Genomic DNA, 22,399 nt, shown 5'->3' on the forward strand with positions numbered 1-22,399 from the left:
ATTTTTTTTTTCACCTGTAAGTTTAGGATACTATCACTAGATTAGTCATCCAAGAAATTAAAAGTCAGAAAGCAGAGTCTACTGAGGAGACTCAATTAAGATCTCGCCTTGATCTTATTTAATCCCGGGGCCTCTTCAAAGCAAAGTTGACTGGCATGCAGTTGTGTCTAGGACAGCAGCTCCCACTCACGTTCTTTGGAACACCATATCCTCAAACTGTTGATAGTATTCCATGAAAAGAAACTAAATTGTTGAGCTCCTTTCCTACAAACCACCTCCAGGTTCTTGATATACTGATGTATATTATGCTATTATACGTAGTACTTCCCAAAATTACTTGGCTAGGCAACCTTTCTCCAGTGACTGTAGCTTTGTCTCATGGTATCGCCCTTCTTTGGAGAACAGTCTAAGAGAGGCCCATCTGCAAGATCTAGGCTAGGCTTCATTGATGGGAGCCATGCTGAAACACCCAAACTCTAGTGAATGCATATCGTGCCGAGGAGGAGAAATAGAAGAGACGGTGAGTAATGGGGTGTTCTCTGCTGCCATCAGGCCAGAACTGTCCCACCTGATGCTAGAGAATGAACAGAGAATTCTTTGTGAAGGGCAACCATCCGCTTGGTGGCTTGGCTCCCCTTGACTGAAGGAGACATTCAAGCGTGGCTGGGTGCTGTTGTCCTAGGGGCCAGGGCATCTTTGCTCTCTGCAACTGCTGAATCCTCCTTATTTCCCACATCCAGCACAAAACCTCCCTGCAGTTGGTAGTTTGGATGAGAATATTTATCTTCCCCAAATAGCTACGCAACTTCCTCTCCCTCCGTTGGGAGGTCAAGTTGACTAAGGGAAGGGAAGTGCTTACAATGGGAAATAAAACCTTGGGGTTTTTTTGTTCTGTTTTGTTTTGCTTTGTTTTGTTTTGTTTTGTTTTACTTCTGACAAGTGTGTGAGCTGAGAAAGAACTAAACCATCCATGTGAGTCTGGATTTCTTCATCTGTTAAGTGGGAGTAATCATAGCATCCATGTCATCGCATTGTCTGAGGAGTGAGATACTGGGTTCTAAGCGCCTGGCACCGTTCAGCACATTCTACGTCTGCCGTTAATATTGATGTCAGTTGTAATTGTTGTTATTATTGATTCCACATTTGTGGAGAGAGAGAAACAGAGAAGGAGAAGAAGGAGAAGAAGAAGGAGAAGAAGGAGGAGAAGAAGAAGAAGAAGAAGAAGAAGAAGAAGAAGAAGAAGAAGGAGGAGGAGGAGGAGGAGGAGGAGGAGGAGGAGGAGGAGGAGGTGGAGGAGGAAGAGGAGGAGGAGAAAAGAAGGGGGAGGAGGAGGAAGGAGAGAAGGAGGAGGAGGGGGAAGGGGAAGAGGAAGAGGAAGAAGGTGAAAGGGGAAAGCATGTACAATGCTTTGGGTATAATGGAGATCCATCTTACAAAGGGAGATTTAGATTAAAATGGAAAATGAGTAATTTCCTACCAGTGCCAACTCTTTCACCTAAAGAAAGCATTTATCAATGTGATTCTAGGCAGAGTTCTAGAATCCAACATTACTGACTGTAGAGTAACTGTTCTGCATTAGGCTCTGGAGAATCTAGTTCACGTGAGTCAATCCCAAAAAGCTTACTTTGCGCAGGATGTGCCCTGTGGGTCTATCATGGCACACAGGACACTAAGCTCATGGATTGGGTTGTGTGAGGGATTCTAACTCTGAGGAACATGGCCTAGATTGCCCCAAGGGATTTTTCATCAGGCCATAGCCTAGATGAACTACCCTGACCAGGACTCTTCCCGTCCCTTCTCTTCCCTCTACTGCTCTCCCCTCCCCCTCGGACAGGGATGAATAAGCATAAACACGTTCTTGCTCATTCCATCTGCCTCTGTATGTGTGCAACACAGGCTACTGTCTTATAGGGTTATATTCATGTGATTATGCTCCTTATTTTTATTTTATCTGTTCTTGTCATGGGGAGGGTGTGAGAGTCATGTTTTAAGATCACCGTTTTATTTCCAGGTTCTTGGACTACTAGTTGAAGTCTCTCTCACATTCAGTAGCATTTTTTTTTAATACAATGGTATGTTTGTGCTGTGATATATAATAGACATTCGAGTGTAAAGAAAAGCTAAAACGGATGTGAGCCAAATTGGGAATTGAAAACAATCCTAGGCTTTACCATAAAGAAATTGGGATTCTTTATCTAGGGAAACAAACACACGATGTTTGCATGTGCTTCATTACTCTTCTATTGCCACTACACATATTGTTCGACAGTGTGACAAGCACCATATACCTTTTCCGCATAATACTCCCAAATCTCATTTAGAACTTGTAAAATCCCTGAAAAACAATTTGCATCTGCAACTGGGATTCCAACAGGTTAAGGAACTGGCCCCAAATGGTACCAAAGTGTAGGCTTCTTCCCCACAAGGAAATACTTCTTGACTGCAAGGTTTGGCTTATTATAGTAGGATGACAGTCCTGGTCAAGATGTGTTGCAAAGGACAGCCTCACCTGTACCCTGTACCCTGTACTCCACTGTCTCAGATGAAAGGGCCTGGGCCTCTCAGGGAGACAAGGACAGGCTGGGTTTCACAGGAGCTGGGGCCAGGAAGAGTCTTCTCACCACCCCTCCCTCACCCCTCCATCACCCCCACTCTATCTGCGTGTGCATATGCACATGCATGGGAAACTCTTCTGTTGTGAGGTCCTCACAATCTGAGGACTCATGCGTTCATTCTTTCGACAAGTGTGTATTGAGTTCCTTTTGTGGAGATCATGGACAGCCCCCACAGTAGTTTCCTCAGAATGGAGAGGATGAAAGCCCCGTTGGAGAGGCCAAAGAAAGAAAAAGAGAAGGAATAGTAGGGACAATGAATATGGAAAACTCTTTCAAGGTGTTTTGCTCTATGTAAACCAAGATGGTGGGAATGGAAAAACGTCCCACACACCCCCTAAAAAGATGAAGAGTGTGGGGAATGAGGCCTGGTGCACAACAGAGGGGTCAGCCTCAGATTCAGCACTGGCAGCTCTTCTCCACCAACAGAAGGGAAGCAGAGCATGGCAGCAGAGTCTGGTGGGGGGGGAGTAGGTACAGCATATGTGCCTTAGTCAGCTCCTGCTGCTGTAACAAACACCGTAGGCTGGGCACCCAAACAACAGAGGGCATTTCCTCACAGGCGTGGGAGCTGGGAAGTCCAAGATCAAGGTATTTGGTTCTTGGTGAGGATCCTTTCCACAGCTTACAGATGCCTCCTTCTTGCTGTGTACTCACATGACTTGTCTTTGGTTGAGAGAGAGACCGAGAGAGATTAACGATCTTGTATCTCTCTCTTTTTTAAAGGGCACTAATCCCACCATGAGTGCCCTATCCTCATGACCCTATCTAACCCTAAGCACCTCCAATACCATCACACTGGGGATGAGGGGTTCCACATACAAATGCCCACATACAAGCATTCAGTCCCTAGCATTATGGAAATTATGTTCCCATGTTCTCGTTCAAAAAAGGGAAAAAGGGGGGATCCCTGGGTGGCGCAGCGGTTTGGCGCCTGCCTTTGGCCTAGGGCATGATCCTGGAGACCTGGGATCGAATCCCACATCGGGCTCCTGGTGCATGGAGCCTGCTTCTCCCTCTGCCTATGTCTCTGCCTCTCTCTCTCTCTCTGTGACTATCATAAAAAAAAAAAAAAAAGGGAAAAAGGTTCTCAGCTGAGAGTGAGGATGCGTGAGAAAACCTGGGAGTCTTGGAGACAGCGGGATGGTGACTAGACTAGAGACATCTAGTGCTGGCTGCTGAGTGATGTTACAACCCGGGAGGGTGGTGAGCATGAATTTGAAGTGAAATCAGGCAGTGTGCTTGTGTGTGTCTCTCCAGGCACACGGTTTAAACCGATTCAGGCACCGATAAGGAAGAGAGTTAGACTGAACAACCTTGACCTAACGAAGCAAATACAGTGAAGTGAGAAAGGGCAAGGGAGTGTAGGGTGCGTGTGAGGGAGTTAATACCATAACGGAACCTAATCTGAGTGAGGAGGGAGGCCATGAACGATAATAGATTTCAGGGAGTTGCCGAATAGGGTTCTGGTGGGATGAACTGGAAAGATGTACTGGGAGAGTGTGGCAATAGGAAATGACAAAGTCGAGGCTGATCATGAGGAAGAGTGACCACAATAGAGTGGCGAACAAGATCAGAGGTCAAGGGACTGGGTAGCTAGGACACTGCAAGGATTTTGTCTCTGAATACTGAAATCATCAGGATTTAGCTACTACAGGAGCAGTAGCTGAGGCAGTGAGCATGAACCAGGACTCAAAGCTTCAAGGAAAGAGGGGAACAATCTGGGGGGCTGCAATGACCACAACAAGAAGGGAAGTGAGTAGAATAATCTGATGGTTCGATGGGGATTTTTAGGGAGCGAATGTGGTCTTGAAAGTGGCACAACAAGCAAGGACAAGCACCATCCTTCACAGTCCAGTAATGGAAGGAGAGTTGGAGAAAACCCGCCACCATTAGAGAGGATTTTGGGGAGAACAAAGGCTCAGAACAGTGATTCTTAAAGTATAGTTTAGGAACCCCAGGGAGTCTCTGAGCCCCTGTCAGAGATCCACAGGTCAACAACTATTTTCATAGCAAGCCTACGATATTATTTGCCTTTTCACTCACAAGTGCACGGTGGAATTTTCCAGAGGCTACGTGATGTGTGATAACACCACAGACTGAATGCAGAAGTGGATAGCAGAGTCCAGCTGTCTTCTATTAATCTGAAAGTTAAAGAAATTTGCAGAAATGTAAAAATGACACCGTTCTTCCCATGACTTTAAAAAAATATTTTTCATAAAATATTTGATGATTTTCTTAATTATTTTCAAGTGAGTAAGCTAACCTTCTTGCTTAATTTCAAATCCAGTACGTATTGGTAGGTAGAACCACATGAACCAAGGTCCTTTGGGGTCCCCAATGATCTCTAGGAGTGTCGACTGTGAGTTGCAGAGCACACAACAGAAGGTTCTGGGGGATGCGGAAGGACTGGGAGACAGGTCAGATATGGGAATGGAAACAGCCAAGTGGTGACGACAGTCTGGAGGACTAAGGGAAACCTTGAGCTTCTTGTATTGATGGGCAGAGACAGGGTTGAAGGCCACAAAGAGTTCTGAGTACCCGAGTCCTGCATCCCTGAAGGCAGAGGGTCATGATGAGTCTGTGGGTGCTGCCAGGAAGCCAGGAGCACGCCGAGCCAGCTCTTGCTGGGACAGACATGGCGCCAGGAGACCAGCCATCTTATCTACTATTTGAATCCTTAAAGGGTAGTCTGACTGGTACTCCTTGCCTGCTCTTCTTCAAGTGCCCCCTCTGAAGACCAGGCCCCTGTCACAAGTTAGAGGATGATCCACTGCCCCATCCTGCAAGATCTGGAAAAGAGGGTATGGTTTGAGGATGCATCCCCCAATGTCTGCTCCAATGACTAAGGAAAATGAAAGAACTTTTTTTGGAACACCTTCGAGTATTTATTTGGAAAGTTTCCTGTTCAGTCTTGCCTGGAGGTGCAGAGCTGGATCGAGCATGTGCTGATCTCATTGTGACACAAGATATTGGGGTACGTGGTTGGCTATGAACATCTTCCATTGCCTCTGGATGCGAAAGGCCTTCCGAGAGACGAACCGGGCAGTACGATGTCAGCATCTTCGGAGGTGGCAGTGGTGAGTGGGTTGATGTCTATATAGCAGATTCCTACGTCAGCAGAGAAAAAGTCTGGAGATGGATCCATACTAGTGGTCGGTTGGTGGAGGAGGCAGCCCAAAGAACCTTTAGCTCAAGTCTGCCATTTTGCACAATGGCAGAAGATGCCATGCGCACTATAATTCAAGCGACCGATGCCCCTTGCAGTTGTGTAATGCACAAGTCCTGACATGGGAACCTTCCCTGTGCGTGTCAAAATCTTAGTTTGGCAGCGTTCGCCCTAACGTCTCAGTCTCATCGTGTAAGTGCATGGCATTTACAAATGTTTAAATCTTCCAACCAGATCAACACCACTTCATAATTACAAGACAATAAAAGAGCTTGCAAATATAAACATTTGGGAAAAAATAAAAATGTTTAAAGTGCATTCTAACGTGCCACATTTGGAGAACGCGCTCGGAAGAGCATTAACTTCTACCCCAACCCACCGACCTGTGAGTAGGGACATAAATCAATTTCCCTCTCCATTGGATAACTCTCATCAACCTTCAAAACATGCCTTACTCATTGTCACCCATTTAAAAGTAATCAGACCATGAGGTCAACAGACTTTCTCTTGACTCTGCACCCCCCTCCAGTAGAGCCCCATTTCTCTGCTCCCCTTCACGGCGAAACTCTTGTAAGAGTTGTTAATATTCCCTGTCTCCTTCTCTCCAACTCTTTCTCTCTCTCTCTTTTTTTTTTAAGATTTTATTTATTCATTCATGAGAGACACACACACACAGACAGAGAGAGAGAGAGAGAGAGAGGCAGAGACACAGGCAGAGGGAGAAGCAGGCTCCATGCAGGGATCCTGATGCGGGACTTGATCCCGGGACTCCAGGATCATGCTCTAAGGCTGAAGGCGACGCTAAACCACTGAGCCACCCGGGGATCCTACACCTACACCTCTTCAACTCTTTCTCTTGCAGGCCATTCTGACAGGATTTCCTCCCACATCCTTCCATTGAAAGGACCCTCATCAAGGTCACCAATGGGGCTTGGTCAAAGAAAAGTGACTTCTCTGTTCTCCTTTCACTTTTTGACAGCGTTGGACCTACTTGCCCGAGCCTTCCTTCCTGGTACCTCTTCTTCGTTAGGCCTCCACGTCACATTCCCTTGGACTTCCCCCATCTCATTAGCAACTCATTGCTTTTCATTCCTCTGCTGGTAGCTCTTCTTTTATTAGACTCCTCTGTTCTTCCTGGCTTCTCCTCTCTGTCCTTACTCACTCATTAAAGCGTCACACTTGGTCCTTTGACTTTTTTTTTTTAAAGATTTTATTTATTTATTCATGAGAGAACACACAGAGAGAGAGAGAGAGAGAGAGAGAGAGAGAGGCAGAGACACAGGCAGACGGAGAAGCAGGCTCCATGCAGGGAGCCCAATGCGGGACTCGATCCCGGGTCTCCAGGATCAGGCCCTGGGCTGAAGGCAGGAGCTAAATCGCTGGGCCACCGGGGCTGCCTCCTTTGATTTTTAATACCATTTCTAAACACTGAGAGCTCTCAAATTTATCCCTCAAATGTACCCATCCCTCAATGCCATCTCATCTATTCAAGTGTCTATTTGACATCTCTGCCTGGCTCTCACCCAGGTATTTCAAACTTCACAGAGCGACCGCAGAACAATGGATTCTCTTCCTAACTGTACTCTCCATTTTGTCTTTCCCATCTCAGCAAATGGCACCACCATCCATCCCATTGCTTGGACAAAACAAAAAACTGAAGCCTCACCCATGATGCCTATCCTTCCTCACGCGGCTAAGCCATCAGAAAGTTTCATCATATCCAATTCCATATTTGACAAATATAATTGCTCTACACCTAATCCAAGTATTATCATCTCTTCTTTGGTCTCCTAAGGCCACCTCTTCAAAAGGACTGCTCTCACTCTTGCCCTTTTTCTAGGTCACCTGCCACCCGCCAGCCAGAGGGATGTTTCTAATGCAGAACTTGGATCATGGTACTTCCTCTCTAAAACCCTCTGATGACCTCCCACTGTGGCCAAACGCTTACCCTGACTTCCTATGTGATCTCACCCCAATCTATTTCTTGAACCTCCTCTTGTGCCCCTATCCACATGTTTTCTATTCTTCCACCATAATGGTTTTCCTCTCATCCCTCTCCCTTACCAAGCTTCTTCTTCACTCAAGGCCCCTGTATTGGTCATGTCTTTCATTTGGAACATCCTTCTGTTCCAATGGATTCTTCTTTTCATCATTTAAATCCCATTTAAATCTCAGTGCCAAGGCTACCCTGGCTGAGACCATCCCGGATTACCCTGAATCAAGCATTTCTCTTCCCTGCGGTCACTCCAACACCCTGTATCCTTCTCATGGCAAAGGCCAGTATTGAAATGATCTCCATTGTGTGTTCATTTGCATGTTTATTGTTTGATTGCTGCCCTTTGCTGGTAGAGACTTTGTCTTGTTCACCGGCATCCCTAGTACTTGATACCAGTAGGTGGCCAGTCAACTAGTGGACTGACTTGGAATTGTGGGGAGGAATAGTTGAAATCTGGACTGTCCGGGGTAAATTCGTGTAGGATTGCTAAATTCTTTTTCACTTTTAAGATTTTCTCATTCAACTCATTCTCAAATTACAAACTCAAAAAAACTACCAGCCTCTTTCAAGTAGAAGCCAGATCCTTCCCCCTACCGAAAGACAAAAAGAAAAAAAAAGTGACTAACAACCAACACACCAGAAATACTCCATTTTTCCTAAGGAAAGGATGGTGAGGACAAAAACAAATTTTTGTTTGTATCATCCAAAATTCTTCAAAGAACAAACTTCAGGTTCTTCAGTTTTTGCACTCAGTGCAAGTGGAAGTTTTAAAAGGAGGACAGAAGGAAGGCAAGCCTTTTTCCCATTTGTGTGTGAAGTCTTCCTGCTGTACCAAAGGTCACTGATTTTATATCCTGGTGTTAGATCAGATGCTGAGCTTATTTCTCAAATGGTCCTGTTTTTATGGATGGCGTGGTGCTGTGGATGTATACTGAGTGCTTACGCAAGTTCTGTATCTAGATTGGTATTTATCATGAGTAACTACATTAACTTATTTTATGGCCAGAGCTCTGAGAACCTGAAAAACTGTATGTTCTAATGCTACACAAGCCTGGGCAACCTACCAACCTGTGCTCCTCACAAACTCTGTGCCAGGCATTATTAGCAAAGGATCTTGGATTTTCAGGACCTCTATTTTTCCATCTGTAAAAAGGAGAAAAACGTATGAAAGGCGATGATGCTTTTCTTCATCGGAATGCCTTTAAGACATTGTTTGAGACATTGAAGTATTATGGCAGGAGGTCCAAACTAGAATGCTCAAATTAGCACATATTTATTTTACACCCATTGTATTCTACAGATCCTTGAGGCATTAAATGCTCTGATTTTGTAAATTCCAGTGATTTTAATTATTATTCAGAGACAGACACGGTTAATCCTATGGTGTAGCACAAGAGGGCTGAATTGGAATAGGGGAACCCTGCCTTAGCCTTCTTTTACCTTGTGTATAACTCTGGACAAGTCACATCACCCTTTCTGAACTTGGTCTGGTTAGACTTTTGGGGACAGGAACGAATTATGAAGATGGGGTGGGCAGGCATTGTTATGAGAACAAAGGAAAAGAAGAAAAATACACCTCTGGATGAGGAGAAACTGGATGGTGGTTTTGATCCCAAGGCAGCCCAGGGAGGGCCTCTGCTTCTCCCTGTCTCGATGCCACTTGCCTATGGCACATCTAATACCCATTTAGCTGGTTCACAGATGATGCAGCTTCTAGAATCTAGGGTTTAGGTAAAGTCATGCCCTCTCAGCTACTGGTCTGGATACTAGCTCTGTGTGTGTGTGTGTGTGTGTGTGTGTGTGTGTGTGCGCATGTGCATTCATTTGTGCATCTCTGTGTGTTTGCATTCCTGAAATGGAATCTGATTGGCTCAGTGTACCTTTTCTGGGCCAGAGTTTGTCACACAAGTTTGTCACAGAGTTTTGCTGCATTCAGTTTAGGTACCTCCCTTGACCTTAAAGGGGCTGCCTAAGGCCTGCCTTTTCAGCAGGGACCTTGATTCGGCCAACTTCCATTCCAGAGGCTGTGGCCACAGCAAGCTGTGCGATGTCTTCCAAAGACCTAGAATTTACATTTCCACAAATGAATTATTCTATTTAAATAGAATAATCTGTATTGGTTTCTCCTAGCAAGATTCTGTTTCCTCAGAAAAGGCAATGTTCCATTGGTGTTTAGATAGAATTTTGGTTAAAAGGTGGGTGCTGACAAGTATAAGACATTGATAGTAATAGTTATTAGACAGAAGCTCTGATTTACACCAAATGTTTGCCACTTCTCATTTTAAGAAAATTCAGGTTACACAATTTGCAACTCTTAGGTTTAGAAGAGACTAACCTCTTTAAACCTCCCTTCTGGTCTTTGAGTACTCTTTTCTGGCTTCCCCGCCAAGCTGGCATCACCTATATTGTGGGTACTTCTCGTCACTAGGGAGTACACTTCTTCCAGAGGGAGCCTCTTTCATCCTTGGGTAAGCCTACCGATTACTTTCTTTCTTGCTGCACAGTGTCTAACCCATCTTTTGTGTGTGTGTGTGTGTGTGTGTGTGTGTGTGTGTGCGTGGTTTTTTTTGTGTTTTTTTTTTGTCTAACCCATCTTATCAACACAGCATCAATTTGCTGAGTGAATCCATTCATATATTTACTGGGTACACACTTCATGCCAGGCACTGTCTTAGGATCTTGAATGATACCAGTGTGCAGAACAAATTTGTGTTCCTTTTTGTTTTTTTTAAGATTTTATTTATTTATTCATGAGAGACACACAAAGAGAGAGAGGCAGAGACATAGGCAGAGGGAGAAGCAGGCTCCATGCAGCTTCTCCCGGGCTGCCCAAAGCCCGTGTTCCTATGGAGCTGATGTTATGGCCTCGGAGTAAGAGGTGGTGGGAGAGAGATACAGTTTCTTTTTTTTTTTTCTCTCTTTTTAAAATTTTTAAAAATTTTTTCATTTTTTATTGGAGTTCCATTTGTCAACATAGCATAACACCCAGTGAGATACAGTTTCTTAAAAAATATAAATAAATTCTGTAACATGTTATAAGGTGATAGACACAACGAACAAAAGAAAAAGTAGAGTCCAGTGAGGGGGATTGGGAAGGAGGAGTGAGCTATAACATGAAACAGAATAAGGTAGGCCTCCCTGAACAAAGCGTTTTGAAGGAGATGAGGGAGTTAGCGGGGCAGAATGAGCGTGCCCAACCGACCGTGTTCCTGTGGCCCGGTAGAAATAGCTCTCCTTGCACTTTCCTGACCTGTGAGATAATGATAATAATAATAATAATAATAATAATAATAATAATAATAATAATAATGGCTTAATTTCTGTTGAAATCCTGCAGAGACTCTGAGCGCTTTCTCCATATGAACTCATCACATTCTCATAGCAACCCCGAGATCACTACTACTTCTATCCCCATTTTCATAGGAGTAAATTGAGGCATAGCACAGCTAAGGAACTTGGCTAGTATCCGGCAGCTAGCAGCAGGAGGAGGTGGGATACAAACTTTGACCTCCTGGGGCCAGGCATTTGCTCTTAAGACTTCAGCACAGCTGCCTTGAGGCAGCTGAAGTCCCAGCCACGCTTTCCTCTCCCAGGCCCGTGCTGGAGCAGGGGCTTTGCCCTGTGTGTGATGTCTGGGGTGAGAGTCAAAGTCTCTTCATCACCCTGGGGTTTGTACTGAGACTCCTTTAGTATCATTGGACAAGTGGGGCTCACGGGGCCCCAAGGAACTCCCTTGGGCACACCCTGACCGGCAAGCCTTCCTTACTTAGGTTTTGTTAAGGTCACAGTGATCAGAATAAACACTTATTTTTTTTCTTCTCAGTTTTGACATAAAAAGACATATTCTTTTTTTTTTTTTTTCAGCAAATGTCACTGTGGTTTCAGAGCCTAAGTGTGATGTTTGAGCGGGCAGCATTTTAAAAGTATTTCCTGCTCAACCATAGGGTGAAATTATACAAGCCAGGGAGTCCTGAAAGCAGCTGCCTCAAATTCTTACCACCTGCACAAAAAAAAAAAAAAAAAAAGAAAAAAGAAAAAAAGAAAGAAAGAAAGAAAGAAAGAAAGAAAGAAAGAAAGAAAAAGAAAAAATAATTTTTACATTTTTTTAGTTTTGAGATTGACTGGTTTTCTGTTGTTTCAAACTCTGGGGGACCCTCCAATTCACTAAACCTTCAGCGGGAAAAGAGAATTTAGAAGCTTTAAAAGGGTTTTGCAAACCTAAGGGAGACTTCACTGGAATTATATTTTCATTAATGGACTTAAATGAACTGTTCCTGGAATCTGCCTGGGGACTGTTCCTTGAAGCAACAGTGAAAGTCCCAGGCTCTCTGGCACTGTCCTGAGCCTGAGGAACAATCCCTGGGGGGACTTCGGGGTAGGGCGGCCCAGTAGGGGGGTGAGGCGCAGGTCCCTGGCTAGAGGGTTCCTGGGGGAACCTCGTCTCCTGGGAGCGCTCGCTCTCTCTCTCTGTCTCTGGACCTGTTGCATCCTCCCAGGCTTTTCAAGTTAAGAGCTGGATTTCCTGAAATTGTTGATCTGGATGAAAAGTGCAGGCGCCCCCTCCCCCGCGGAGTGAGAGGCGCTGCAGGGGAGGAGGAGGGTGAGGGGTGAGGTGGGGTGGGGGCGGAGGGAGGGAAACAAATGCTCTGAGTACAGGATAGGAAAAGTGGGAGGAGGAGAGGAGGAGAGGAGGAGGGAGAGGAGGAGGTGGGAAAGGAGGAGGGGGAGGAGGAGGGAAAGGAGGAGGAGGGAGAGGAGGAGGAGGAGGGAGAAGAGGAGGAGGGGGAGGGAGAGGAGGAGGAGGGAGAGGAGGAGGGAGAGGGGGAGGGAGAGGGGGAGGAAGGAGAGGAGGAAGAGGGGGAGGAGGAGGAGGGAGAGGAGGAGAAGGAGGGAGAGGAGGAGGAGGGAAGGAGGGGGAGGAGGAGGGGGAGGAGGGAAGGAGGAGGTAGAGGAGGGAAGGAGGAGGAGAGGAGGAGGGAGAGGAGGAGGGAAGGAGGGGGAGGGGAGGAGGGGGAAAAGGGGGAGGTGGGGGGAGGAGGAGGAGGGAGAGGAGGAGGAGGAGGGAGAGGAGGAGGAGGAGGAGGGGGAAGAGGGGGAGGTGGGAGGAGGAGTAGAAAAGGAGGAGGAGGAAGAGAAGGGGAGGAGGAGGAGGGGGAGGAGACGCCTTGAGCTGAGGAGGAGGGGGAGGAGGAGGAGGGGAGGAGGAGGAGGAGGAGGAGGAGGAGGAGGGGGAGGAGGGAAACGTGTCAGCGGCGGGCTGGGGAGCCGGGGCCGGCGCTGGTGGACGGGAGTCGGGGAGTCCGGCGGGAGCCGGCGGAGGCGGGCGCGGCGGGCGCGGCGGGCGCGGCGGGCGGGGCCGAGCGGGGCCGCGCGCGGCGGGAGAGGAGCCCCGGTCCCTCGTCGCTCCGGGTGAGAGAAAAGAACTTCCCCGGGAGGCCCGGAAACTTCCCCGGCGCGCGGCGTCCCGGGCGGGGGGGCCGGTCCCGGAGAGCTCGGGTGACTCAGCGCCGGGACCCCGGGCGGTGCGCGGGGAAGCCCCGGGGGCGGCGAGTCCCGGTGCAGCGGGCTCGGATGGGGCCGGATGGGGCCGGCGGGCGGAGACCCTCATCCCGGACCGGCCGGCGACCTCCGGGGGGGGGGGGGGGGCGTGGGCCGGGGATGCCGCCGGCCGCGGGACCGCGGGACCCGGGCTGTGCCGCAGGTCGAAAAAGAAAGTTTTCCGGCTGCCTCCCGGGCTCTCCGCGGCGGGGCGGGGGGGGAGGGGGGGGCACTGCTGGGGACCTGGGCGCGCGACCTCCCTGCCTCCCGCGTTGCCTGCCCCGGGCTCGCCCGGCTCCCCCGGCTCCCCGGCTCCACGGAGCGCGGCGGCCCGGGGCGCAGCCCGCGACACCCCCCCCCGCCCCGGCGAGGACCTCGCCCCTGCGCGCCCACCGTGCGCACGCGGGGAGGGGCCTGTGCGCGCAGGGGCCGCCCTGGAGCCCCGCTCCGGTCCCGCGGCCCCGACCCCCGTTGCCGGCGCCCTGCCCCCTCCCCCCGCACCCCGTTCCCGAGGCCGAGCCCCGCAGACTGTGCTGGCAGGGCCCGGCCCGCGGGAGGTCGCCCCCGCCCCCGCGCCCGCCCCGGGTCACACGCCGCCGCCTCGTCCCCCGGGGCCCGGAGCCGCGAGGTGTCGGTCCGCAGGAAGGTGTCGGTCCGCAGGAAGGCGGGGAGCACCTCTGGGCGCCCGGCGGGAGGCCCGTGGGGTCCCGAGAGCGGCCCGAGCGCCCCGGGCGGCCCCCGCGTCGGGCCGTGCGCCCTGGAGCCGGTGCGCGCAGGCCGGGCACGCTCCGAGGCCCCCGCGGGTGCGCGCCGCCCCGGGCACCGGGCGCTGGTGGAGCAGGCCCCGCGCACCCAGCACCGGCCTCGGGGGGCGCCCTCCGGGGACCCTGACATCGGCCCGCGCCGCACGGCTGCCCCGCCGGGCGCCGAGCTCGGGTAAATCGCTGTCGGGGGAAGGCGCCGCTCTGGACGCCGAGGGGCCGCAGGTGGGTCGGGAGGGCGAAGCGGAGCTGGCAGATGCTCAGGTGGCCTCGCTGGAAGCCTCGGGGCCTGGCGGGGTCCCCAGGAGGACGGCGGGCGGTGCAGCGGGCGCCCTCCCTGCGGAGCGTGGCTGCGGCCGAGCTGCTCCCCCCACCGAGGGGGCTGGTGAGAGCGCTTTCCCTCGGCAACCACCAGGTGAAGGCAACGATGCTTCATCAGTGCACACAGGTTGTCTTTGGTTTTTCGAGCCCTGACCACTGTCCTTTCGGTACTTTATGGACGCTTCAAACAGCCAGAGCCAGAAATAGTGGAAAGAAGAAAAAAAAAAAGAAGAAAAAAGAAAAGAAAAGAAAAGAAAAGAAGGAGGGAGGGAAGGAAAGAAAGAAAGGAAAGAGAGAGAGAAAGAAAAGAAAGAAAACAGAGGGAAAGAAAAAGAAAGAAAAAGAAATAGAAAAAGAAAAAAGGAAGGAAGGAAAGGAAGAGAGAGAGGGAGAAAGAAAAAAGAAAGAAAGAAAGAAAACAAAGAAGGGAGGGAAGGAAGTAAAGAAAGAAAGGAAGAGAGAAAGAAAGAAGACAGAGAGAGAAAGAAAAAGAAAAAAAGGAGGGAGGGAAGGTAGTAAAGAAAGAAAGGGAGAGAGAAAGAAAGAAAAGAAAGAAAGAAAAGAGAGAAAGAAAAAGAGAGAAAGAAAAGGAAGGAAAGGAAGATGGAGAAAGAAAGAAAAAAGAAACAGAAAGAGAAAGAAGGGAAGGAAGGAAAGAAAGGAAGAGAAAGAAGACAGAGACAGAGAAAGAAAGAGAAAGAAAGAAAGAAAAAGAAAGGAAACAAAAGGAAAGAAAGAAAGAAGGAAGGAAGGGAGGGAAGGACGGAAAGAAAGAAAGGAAGAGAAAGAAGACAGAGAGAAAGAAAGAAAAAAAAAGGAAGAAAGACGCTTAGAAATGAGCTAGTCCATCCGCCTTAATGCTCCAGGCTTTAGAGAAACTCCCTTGTTCCGTAAGGAGGAGACCTCCTTTCTTTCAGATGCAGAGGCTCATGGATGTATATCTCGGTGCATGAGACTTCAATAACGATTGGTATTTGAACGTTATAAAAATGTTTCCTTTATTTAAAAAAGGAGGAAGGGGTGGGGGCCAGCACCTCGTGAGTTATTATTATGTCTTCAGCTTTGCCTTCCGAGACATTGGTGATACCATCTGCACCAAAACAGTGATGAGGAAGGAGGGTACCGTTAGATCCCCAGCCCTACAGGGGTGAGCCCGCTGAGTAGTGTGTCCGAAGCCACACACGCGCAGGGCTGGAGCTGAGGATGGGGTCTGGGCCTGTCGCTCCGGGCCTCCAGTGGCGGCCAGTACTGGACACCTTCCCTTTAGTTTGTTGTTTCTCGGTGGTTGATTAGATCATCTTCTCGTTGAGTAACTTGGTGGCTTCTTCTTTCTTATTTTTTCTCTACGTCACATAGTACCACAGAATGACTCAATTACTGAAGGGGGGAAAAAAAAAGCCCTAATCTTGTATTTAGAAAACTGTTACACAGGCACCTGAAAATACCCTGCTGGCGGTCCAGCCCTAGATGTCGTCATCCTCAAGTTTGCTCATCGACAGTGTATGTGCAGCGTTTCGACCTTTTATCCGCAGAGAATTGAACTATTAGGACTTTGTGGATGTCTTAATAATTTCTCGATCCTCATTGCTTCCTGTGGTCATTCCTTTTGTAGGGCCCTTGTACGCGGTCAGGTATACTGAAATCTTTCTTGAATTGCAGCCTTTTTTCCCTTTCAATCACTTTCGCAGAGCTAGACCACTACAGAGTTGATTCGAGACATAGGGTGGGAGCGTCTCGGAGAGATCCCTGCTATTTAATGTTTCTCATTAAAAGTTGGTTCTCGGGGCACCTGGGTGGCTCAGATAGCAGGGCGTCTGCCTTCATCTCAGGTCATGGTCTCTGGGTCCTGGGATCGAGCCCCACATCAGGCTCCCTGCTTCTCAGGGAGTCTGCTTCTCCCTCTCCCTCTGCCTCTGCTCATGTGCTCTCTCTCTCTCTCTCTCTCTCTCTCTTTCTCTGTCTCAAATGAACCAAAAAAAAAAAAAAAAAAGTTTGTGCCCTAGAACTGCCTCTCTTTATGCAAATGTTGAAAGTACAGCTTATAGACCATATCATTTGTTAACAAGTCAGTGTGAATTAGTATCTCAATCGCCGAAGATAGAGAATACAATTATTTCGCGGATTTGGGGCCAGGTTAGGAATTTGGGACAGAGAGCGTGATAGCCTGGTCAGCAGAAGGCAGCGTTTTACAAAGGAAGATTCCGCTTTGCAGCCAGGAAGGAGGTTGGGAGTGTAAAATGATGCAAAGCAATGATGAGACATCAGAGGTGACCTTGAGTTGATTATCATTTTTATCAGGGCCTGGGGATCCAGGGTGTACTTCGAAACTTGTGCAGTGAAAACATCCAGGCCGGCTTATTTCTTGGGCGACTGCTATGAGCCAGTTACAGCCATGGTGATGCCACTCGAGCCTCTCGGCAGCCTGAGCGGGTGAATATTATTTTCCCTATTTTAAGATGTGCACACAGAGGCTCAGAGAGGTTGGTTCCTCTCCTGACATAACAGCCATTAACTTAAGCCCCTTGTTCTTTCTAGTACGTTTTGATATCTACCGTTGAAGGCCTTCTGTGAAGAATCCAGGGTGCCAAGTACTCAGGGGAGTCCTGGTGGTTCACACGGAAGCTTCTGGATTGGAAGTGGATACCCCAGCAGTGTAGGAGCTCTAAAAAGGAGGGGATAGGAGGTGGAAGAAGGAGGGAGGCCCTGCGGACACTTTGAATATAGCGAATTACTGGCCTCGGTCTGGCAGGGGCTGGCTCTCACGCCCACCTGAAGCCGGCCCTGGTCATTGGCTTGCCTCATGGGGTACCCAGAGGGGGCAAGCGGGGCAGGACCCCCACCTGCCTCGGCTGTATGTGATGACGCCCGGTTGGAAACCCCAGTTTATAGGCGGTTTAAATTAGGGAGCTCCTGAGACCTGTTTCCATTTTAATTGGACTTGGCCTTTTGTGGTAATAGTCACCCAATCTCTGTCTTTAAATATTCTTTTCTTATGCTTTGCCAGTTTATGGCCTTTGTAGATCAATCCTTGGATTTCATTTAGAGGAGAGAGAGGGGTGGGGGGGAACCCAGCAAAGGTTAGTGATTACCTAAATTGGATTAAGTTCTGTCTAGCAGCGTTTAAAGAAATGTTGCTTGCTCTCTAATTACCATCAACTAGGAATTTAAACGGTCTATTAAATTTAAGCTGACGTTTGTTTTTTTTTTTTTTTTTTTTTTTTATCCAGGGTAGTTCTAGTTCTCACATATTCTAGGATTTTGGAGGCTTTTTTTTTTTTTTAATTCTTTAAATGTCTACAGAGTGCTCTCTTCCTCCCCACCTTTTAAAAATATTACATTTCTGTAGCAGGATAATAAATGATGTTGTTATATACTGGCTTCGTTGAAAAACGGAAGCTCCCAGCCAGGTTCATCAGGCTCTGTTAGCCTCTGGAAAGCAAGCCGGTGAACTGGGTTCTTTGTGGGAAAGAAATTTAGGGACTCCTATGTGAAGCTTTTTGGATGGAATGTGGCTTGCCCCTTTCTTTATCTGTATAGCAAAAGGATAGGCCTGTAATGAAAATCAGCTACCTTTACTCTGTGCTTGAGCTTTGAGTGAAAAATCCGAGTGTTCTTCATCAAAGTGGGTGGTGTGTGTGCTTTTTTGGGGGCTGGGACTGGGGTAAAGCAAATGAGGCATCAAGGGTGTAACCATAAAGCGCATGACCCTGAAACATGGTGCCTCCCTTGCCTTGTCCTCTTCATGCTGATGGATGACCTGTGCCCACAGGTCACAGGTTTCAGGGTTTCAGAGAGTTATAGGACTCACCAAAAAAATCCCTCCTTTTTTTTTGTCCACGGCCCACGGCAACCGGTCATACACGTTTGTATAATTTATTTTGCATATGATCGTATGCTACCTGAAAGCACATATTACCTCTCTAGGCTTTCATTCTCTTTCCCTTGCCTCAATTTTGGGGTATAAATATATGATTTTTTCTAATGCATTCATCAGCGTTCTGGTTTCGCTTTGGCTGCTTGCCAAATGGTGCCTGGAGCAGCCCCCCATTTCTCGTTTACCTCCTCTAGCTTGATTGGTTCTTTTTTTTTTTTTTTTTTTTTGACACAGGCTGAGTTCTGTGTTTTGTTGAAGGCATCTGTGACAGCAGTTAGGGTTCGGTTTTTAGCAAATGCTAGGATGAGGGAGCACCTTGGGCTCCCTCGTTCAGGAACTAGAATATATGTCACCTTAAGGTGAGCCTGGAAGGATACCCGAAAGAAGCATTTGTTTCTGTCTGCTTCCCAAGGACTGGGGGCGGGACTCCAGCAAGGGCTGGGATGCGTGTGTGTGTGTGTGTGTGTGTGTGTGTGTGTGTGTGTGTTGCTCTGATCTCAGCTGCCTCAGACCCTGTCACAACTTGCTCATGCCCTCAGCTGCAAGAATCCTCGGTGGAAACCCATTAATGCTCGCTGTCGAACTCCACATACGCCTTTGGAACTGGTTCACTGTCATTCCCCAGGTGTCTCTGGGGGAGACTACGTCAACTGCCACCGTCACTTTGGGGAAGTTCTGCAACAGCATGCCAGCTGCTGGAGTCCCCCGCTGTGGAGCCCTGTGGCCCCTTTCACTGTGAAGTATCCCCAGGCCAAATTGGTGGGTAAACGAGGTAATCCTTGGTGGTGCTCTGAGAAGATTTTTTAAAATTCTTGACCAACAGGACAGTCAGCTTCCTGGGACGCCCGGGTGGCTCGGCGGTTGAGCATCTGCCTTCGGCCCAGGGCGTGATCCCGGGGTCCTGGGATCGAGTCCCCCCATCAGGCTCCCTGCATGGAGCCTGCTTCTCCCTCTGCCTGTGTCTCTGCCTCTCTCTGTGTCTCTCAGGAATAAATAAATAAAATCTTAAAAAAAAATAGGATAATCAGTGACTCTCAAGACACCCCAAAAGGTGTCGGTATCAACCTTGCAGAGAGGGGAAGCTGCTGAAAGAGTCCATGCGTCGGTCCTAACTGGCATCTTGGAGACCACGCAGGTCAAGGACCTGAGATCTGGGACCTGATCTTGACTCCACCAGGGGCAAGCTCAGTTGCCCTGGGGCCTGTTCCCCTAACTACAAAAGAATGGGATTGGCCCTCCGCTGCTTAAAATATAAAAATTAGGCGACTTGTTAACTCAAGTTTCCAGCTTTTTAAAAACAAACAAACAAACAAACAAAAAACAAAACCTGAGATGACTGGATTCTCTAACACGGTGCTGTTAGAATCGAGTTTACCACTCCCGGCTTCAGGCCTTCCTGTCTTTGTGTTCAGGGTAGTAGGTGCTCACGAAATCTTTGTGGAAATATGATTTTTTTTTCATCCTGTCCTTGTCCATCACAGATGGGAAGGGCTACTGGAGCTTCTGAAGCGCTTACCTCTGAGAGCTTGTGTTTCCTTCCCGACGGTTCCTTTCTAGGCTCCAGCATCTTTAGAGTCACTGGCAAGAAAATGAGGAGCCTGTGTTTTTCACTGGACCCCTTACTAGCTCTGCCTTGTAACCGCAAAAGGTGATCTACGCTTTCGTCCCTGCACCCATCTCCATTTACAGCTGTCAACTTGCGTTCATAACGTTACTTCCGAGAGTTTGTGGCGTGACCCTGGCCCCGTGGAAGCAGGTAGTTGATGCTCCTGTACCCTCTCTGCTTCCTCTTCTCAGATCCCGGCACCCGCTGGACCTCCTGATGTTTGGCTGTTGAATGAACTTGAGGTGACCCCACGACCTCCGTGAAGTGATAAGATCCCGAGAGCCCCTTCAATTTTATGAGTCTCTATTCAACGCTCTTTATACTTGGCTACGTGACACGGAGGGAAGTTTCCTTTCCCTTGATCTCATTTTTCTCATGAAAAAGCATCACCTCCTGTTCCTGCCATGGGAGGGTGAAGCTTATTATTATTATTATTATTTTTTTACCAGATAGCACAAGTTAATCTAGAGCACATTTCCAACCACGCTGAAAACTCCTATTGTCTGCGAGACGGTAGCTGTGGAGCGCTGTGTCCCCCACCAGGCTAAAACCGAGGTGGGAAGTGTCAGAAGTGGAACTGCTCACGTAATGGTCAGTCTCAGCTACCGCTGCTGTCTAGACGTTACGGTTTATCATCCGGAGGCCCTGCGCCACCACTCTGGATGCCACTTAGGGGGCCGCACCCTCGCAATTTGCTCTCCAAGAAACTCGATCCTTCTAGCGGGGCTCATAGATGAGTAAATAAGATGTGTGGTGACTCCCCACAGTTTTGCTTGACTTACACCAAAGGAGGGGATTTTTTTTTTTTTTTCTGGTGATTATACGGTGGTTTGCAGGCCAGGGCGATGGAGACGATCTGATGGAGTAATTACTGCTCGCTGGATCGGGATGGTCAGGGCCTTGAGTCCTGTGGGCATTGAGGAGAGAGTGCTAAGCAGAGGTGAGCACTTGAGCTCACCTCCTGTTTGCACTAATATTTACTGTAGCTGAAAATCACATTCTCAAGACTCTTCTATCTGCGTTGGTTTCTAGTGGAGCTTTGAGAACGTTGTCTCATTCTTCCCGTGGAGCCTCTTCCATCGTCCAGATGTGACCCTTCGCATTTTCTCGTTTGTGGGAGCGTCTGTCCCCAGGCTGGCTTTTGTCCCCTAAGAGTTTCGAAGTTGGGTCCTTAATCAAAACAAGAGCTCTGCTCCGCTGCAGGGACCAGGGCCCGGACGCTACACTCACCTGCACACAGACCCCGGAATCCGGGCCCACGAGGCCAAGATCCACCTGCCCATGGACAGTACTACTTGGGCGGATCCCAGTTCAGTCATCCTGGGAGATAATTTTTTCTGGCTCCTCAGAAAAGAGGAGGCCACCCAGCTGGGTGGCCTGGAGGGCCAGGTGTGATGTTTACCTCGTGCATGCCCAGTGGTGTGCTCGAGGCAGGATACGGCAGGCAGTGAGGCGGGCCAGGTCTTGGCCTTTGGGGAGCTTACATGCCATCAGGGCTAGTCAGTGAGCAAGTGAGCAAACACGATGACCTCACGAGCTGGTGGGGCCATGAGAAAACAGGGCCTCCTTCCAGTGAGAGACAGAGTGTGCTTGCTGCCCGAGCCCTGCAAGAAGCTGTTGATGTGCATGAAGGGAGGCCAGGGCGGTGGTCACCTCTCACCTCTGCTTAAAACAGAGCAGTTAGGAGCTCAGGCCCTGGAATGAGGTAGGATCCGACTCTTGGTCCCTCTTACTAACCTTCTGCCTTTGGACAAGTTAATCCCCGTGCTTCGGTTTCTTCATGTGCAACCTGGGAGGCGTAAAACCTGCCTTGTTAGGTTCAAGCGGGAAATGAACTGAGATGCTAGCTGCAAATAGAGGCTTGCCACCATCCTGACCATCCTGACAAAAGCTAGTGTACGCTCTTCAGTGCCAAGTAGAGTAAGATAGTCGTGGTAGGTGACTTGCAAAGCGGTCTCAGCATGCTTGAATACCCACTTCTGACTTGGTTTCCGTCTGGTGGGCTGGGGTGGGGCATGTGGGGTTCAGATCGAGTTTCCCGGGTTGGATCAGTGTGGTTCTGTTTCTTGTGTGTTTCTCCTAGTGGTCCCCTGCACACTTCTGGCTTGGCCCATGTGAGGAGTGTGTATGAGTGTGTCTGTAATATGTAGGGATGCTGGCGGTTCTAATGCGGGATCAGTGATGGGGTAGGAGTGAGATGAGACAACTGATTAGTTAAGAAGCTGGTCAACTAGATGATGTGGTAGGTGGGCCCTGAAACACCTACTAGGCTGGTTGTGGGTTTGTGCGGCGTCGGGGCGGGGGGTCATCTGCTGCTCTTAGAGGATAGTTCTATAGGGCAGTCAGGGTAGGGGCTGAACGGACAGCTGGCGACACTGAGGTTCTCCTGGCCTCCAGCTAGACCGGACTCTCCACCAACCCATCAGCTTGCAGACCTCAGGAAGGGAAGTGACACCTGATTTAGGCCCCAGAGAAAGGTGTGAGAAGGCTGGTGGTCCTGGCAGTGATGCAATACAGTAAAG

General features: G+C 49.0%; 1 protein-coding gene across 8 annotated transcripts in view; it reads left to right on the forward strand.

The window, feature by feature from the left end:
- The window catches only part of PRR5L (proline rich 5 like), a 142,375-nt gene that overhangs the window by 58,130 nt on the left and 61,846 nt on the right, over positions 1-22,399 (forward strand). Inside the window, exons 1-6 of one of the 8 annotated variants that reach the window (XM_072791138.1) lie at positions 14,936-15,897; positions 16,696-16,827; positions 16,933-17,050; positions 18,811-19,030; positions 19,829-19,919; positions 20,069-20,468. The exons of 1 other annotated variant lie outside the window; for it this stretch is intronic. The gene's annotated coding sequence lies outside the window, so the exon portion shown is untranslated. Of the gene's footprint in view, positions 1-13,106; positions 13,187-14,935; positions 15,898-16,695; positions 16,828-16,932; positions 17,051-18,810; positions 19,031-19,828; positions 19,920-20,068; positions 20,469-21,470; positions 21,583-22,399 lie in introns of those variants that run through there. 6 more of the 8 variants (XM_072791149.1, XM_072791140.1, XM_072791141.1 and 3 more) reach the window with 6 other exon arrangements.

This window comes from Canis lupus, chromosome 21 (genome assembly GCF_048164855.1).
Source record: "Canis lupus baileyi chromosome 21, mCanLup2.hap1, whole genome shotgun sequence".
Taxonomy (NCBI): Eukaryota; Metazoa; Chordata; class Mammalia; order Carnivora; family Canidae; genus Canis; species Canis lupus.